Source organism: Pteropus vampyrus, unplaced genomic scaffold (assembly GCF_000151845.1).
Source record: "Pteropus vampyrus isolate Shadow unplaced genomic scaffold, Pvam_2.0 Scaffold392, whole genome shotgun sequence".
Taxonomy (NCBI): domain Eukaryota; kingdom Metazoa; phylum Chordata; class Mammalia; order Chiroptera; family Pteropodidae; genus Pteropus; species Pteropus vampyrus.
The window spans coordinates 577,975-581,938 of record NW_011889173.1 but is presented as its reverse complement, the minus strand read 5'-3'; the positions used below and the strand labels follow the sequence as shown (position 1 = coordinate 581,938).

Below are 3,964 nucleotides of genomic sequence, written 5' to 3'. Positions count from 1 at the left end.
TCTCGATTCTGACGAGCCTCGTTTCAAGGCTCCGGTGTCACACGAGGCTGCTATACGGGACAGAGAGGATCCAAACAACCTTGGGCCCGGCCAGCTCTTTGGTTCGGATACTCTGTAGAGAAGATATTTATTCCGTTCGTCTGAGCCTGGCCTGGGAGAGTGCCTCCCCGCCCCTCCAGGACTGGGCACATGGCCTAGAACAGCAAAAGTGCCTCTATCTGGAGGTCCCGGGAGAGAGCCAAAGTGCAGCCTCAATATTCACAAAGGTTAACGGGTTGCAGCTGTGGGTCATGTGTTGGAACATTTCTTCATTTCTTAAAAACAAATCTGAGCGGGTTTGGCGGGGGTGGGTGGGAGAGGTGTTAAAATCGGGGAAAGAGGGAGGAGCGAATGTATGCTCAACTCTAAAACACTCACCCTAAATACTCGGAACCTGCGGGAGAATCACTAAAATTTGATGTGAATGGATTGGATTAAACATGTCATTGAACTCTCCAATGGCACCGATAAACGTCAACGATCATTACTGAAACAGAGTTCTCAAATTTCGGAGAATTCGCGGCATCCTACACCGCAACGGTATGTTCTGTCACACAGAACTTTTAGTTTGATGAATAGTCAAATGGAGTATAAGTCGCTAGTTAGATAAAGATTTTTCTGAAGAGGGAGAAAAAGCTAGCGCAAGCGAACCAAAGCACATCGCCTGATACATCACAGATCAAAACCAAAACCACGTACAGATACCCTCCACCTTTTGAAAGTTCACGTTAAGCCACTTCACTCTTAGGAAAGACCGACATCAGTACCTTTTGTCGCTCACTGAAAGAAATCCAAAGAGGATTTTTACTTTTACGAAAGAAAGTATTCCGCAGCGAGTCGCAGAGGCAGCGTCCACCCCACAGCAAGAGCGGCCGGGCCCGGCTCTCCCGGGAGCCGTGCTCAGCATCTCAGCATCTCAGCATCTCAGCATCTCAGCATCTGGCCGGGCTTTGAACTTTGTCCGTGAGCATCTTTCTGTCTCCACCTATTTTATTCATGCTTTAGCAAGATGGGTCCTCAGGTGATTGCTACTTCGGCTTCCCAAAGGTTTCACAGGACCGCGCTGCCTCCAGAGAGCGAGGAGAGCCTGCACGCCCATCGAGATTCTCATCATTTCTTTTTGGTCTTCTGAGTGCTTCAGAAGTGACTACACTAAGAACACGGTCTTTACCATGGTAACAATAGAACGAAAACTCACGAGATGGTCCTCGTCCTCACAAGCTGGGGGAATATTTTCCACGAGGTTCAGTTAGCTCCTGCCCCTCCCAGCTCTGTCTTTTCCAGGGATCGAGGTGTCTGCAGGATTCCAGGGACACTGTGACTTCGCCCGGTTAGGTTTCTGGCAGGTGTCTTCTTCCGGGGGCCCTATCACACAAGTGCCAGGATGGCATCCTCTGGAGCCCACAGGTTGGGGCCGGCTGCCTCCTGTGCTCCTGCTGGCCTTTTTCTCTGGCCTTTTTCTCAGGAAGCTGGTCTGTCTCCTCGCCCTCTCCACGCAGCTCTCACCAGACTCTTGGCCCCCGGCAGTGGGTCCCTGCAGAGCCAGTCCCCGGCACTCCGCTTTAGCTTGCTCCGTGGGCATCTATCGCTTCAGGGTGTTTTACTCAAACCCCTGCGTTGAGCCGCGTGCCCGTGGGGAGGCCAGGCTGCCCTCCCGCTCCTCCATCTCCCAGGAGCCCCGCAGGAGGGCTGTCCCCTGAGCCCAGCCTTCTTTCTGCTCCCAGTCTGCCCTGGAGCCCTGGTTCTCCGACGGGGAAACAGGTCTTCATTTATTTTTCCGTAAGAACTTGAACTTTGAGCAAAGCACTAATTTTTTTTACCAGTCATAAAGGCGAAACTCCTCCTTTGCGATAATAATTTGAATCGAAAAGCATTGCTCTTCCTAAGCGGTGCTTCTCACACTGAATCCTGTGTTCTTAACAATTTTTATATTTCCTAAAAGAGCTTGGTGGTGGGACTCATTAGCCCCGTTTGCCAAATATTTTTGGTTCATCACCTCTCTCCCTGCCCCTCTACAGGGGCATGATGGGATTGCACTGCTGGACCCCCTCAGGATGGGGTGAGACCACCTACCCAAGTCTGCCAAGAAGCCGTGAGCATTTCATTCCTGAAGGGAGACCCTCTGAACACTCCCTGTTCCACAGTGGCCCAGGCCGTGATTGCTGGGACAGCTCAGATTCTAGGGGGGACCTTCTGACAGGAGAGGACCCCCACCCCTGCCATGAACCCGTGGAACAGATGAGAGTTCATCCTCAGTTGTTTTGGGGCCCCAAGATTTTGGTACTGTTTGTTACACACGTGCCCCAGCTTATCCCAAGCAATAAAGACTGTGGAGTCTCGAGTTTACTTTTTAAAAAATCCTCTGGTCTACATCATCTTTTTGATAGGAATTTATTATGCTAATTTTGAGTAATTGAACTAAGACTGTTCCGTTTAAATTTGGGAAAATTGCATTTTTTATGATTTTTGTCTGTTTCTTATAATTAATCAGTCTTTTGGATAAAAATCACACCATGAAAACTCCTAAAAAGAAATGAATACTATTTCTAATGCATTGTGAATGAATAGGCACGAAAGAGTTTACCACAGAAATAAACCATGGACGTGGAACAATGAATCAGAGAGATCCTGGAGCAGAACTGCCATCTGCGACTGCTTTTAGCTAAGAACTTATGCCTGAGGCCAGGAAGAAGCTAACAGATCAGATTTCAGCCCCCAAGGAGATCTAATGAAGGTGAGATCGTTGGGTCTCAAAATCATGGTCTCTTGTTACATTTACGAAGCGTCCCCATCCACGTCACCTCCTTCTAGAGTATGGAAGGCAGGCATTAGTGTCTGAGAGCAAGTCCCATCTTTTAAAGAAATGCTTGAGTATCTTGGGGGAACAGTCACATCCCTTCTGTCCTTGCTTGTTTAGGCTGTGAATGGCACTTCTGCTTAGAGAACAAAGTTCAGAATCAGAAAGTATGCTTTAGAAGATGACAAATATTTAGGGGACTTACTAACAACAACAAAAAGATTCATCTTTCAAGGCCAAGAGTGTGAAGACAACCACTTGGAATCTGAGCTGACTGACTGCTCTGAACAGCACGATTCCTGCAGCCATCTGGAGTTACACGAGTCTGCTCCCTCCACCGAGAACGTCGGCAAGCTGTCCAACCTAGATACAGCCTGCAGCACAGAAGTACACACTTCAGTTACTAATTACTGGGTTCCTTAAAAATGGTAGACAGGTTTTAGGTTGTGAACGAATTTAGACTCAGAAACAGGAACTCGATAAAGGATGAGTCTGCTTATCAGCCGACGCTCAGAAAATTGGCTCAGTATCGACACGTGTAAAGGTGGATCTTTACCTCACTCTCAAAATCATGGCAGATGCCAAAGGAATCCGTGAATGTCACTCGCACTCAAAGAAAGATAAGTCACTTAAACAAGGCCCAAATGTGACAGTTAAAGCCATAAGCTTAATAGGAGAATATCTTTGTGGTCTTTGGGTGCAGATGAATATTTCTTAAACAAAATTCACTAAAAAATCAAAAGACAAAAATATACACTGATTCAACCTTATCAGATTCATTCAAGGATTTAAGAATTTTTGATCAATGAAGAAAAAAAAACAGGAAAAGTTAATGGGTAGCTAAAACGTTGAAGGGAAGAGACTTACAATATCTAAAACCAACAGGAGGATCATAGTTAGAATATAAAAAGGTCCTACAAATTGAAGAGGACAAAGCCAGTCTAATAAATCAACAAGCCCAGAAAACCTGATACGCGGGGCGAGGACACGGGGGGGCAGCCCATGAGAAGAAACCCAAACAGCAAAGTAACATGCGCGAAGATGTGCTGATCTCACTAGTAACCAGGGATGTGCGCCCGAAAACACTCGGGAGAATGGTCAAAATTAGAAGGTTGGAAAATACCAAAC

General features: G+C 47.0%; 1 protein-coding gene across 1 annotated transcript in view; it reads right to left on the bottom strand.

The window, feature by feature from the left end:
• The window catches only part of LOC105305673 (solute carrier family 22 member 3), a 58,110-nt gene that overhangs the window by 33,953 nt on the left and 20,193 nt on the right, over positions 1 to 3,964 (bottom strand). The gene's annotated exons all lie outside the window — the stretch shown is intronic.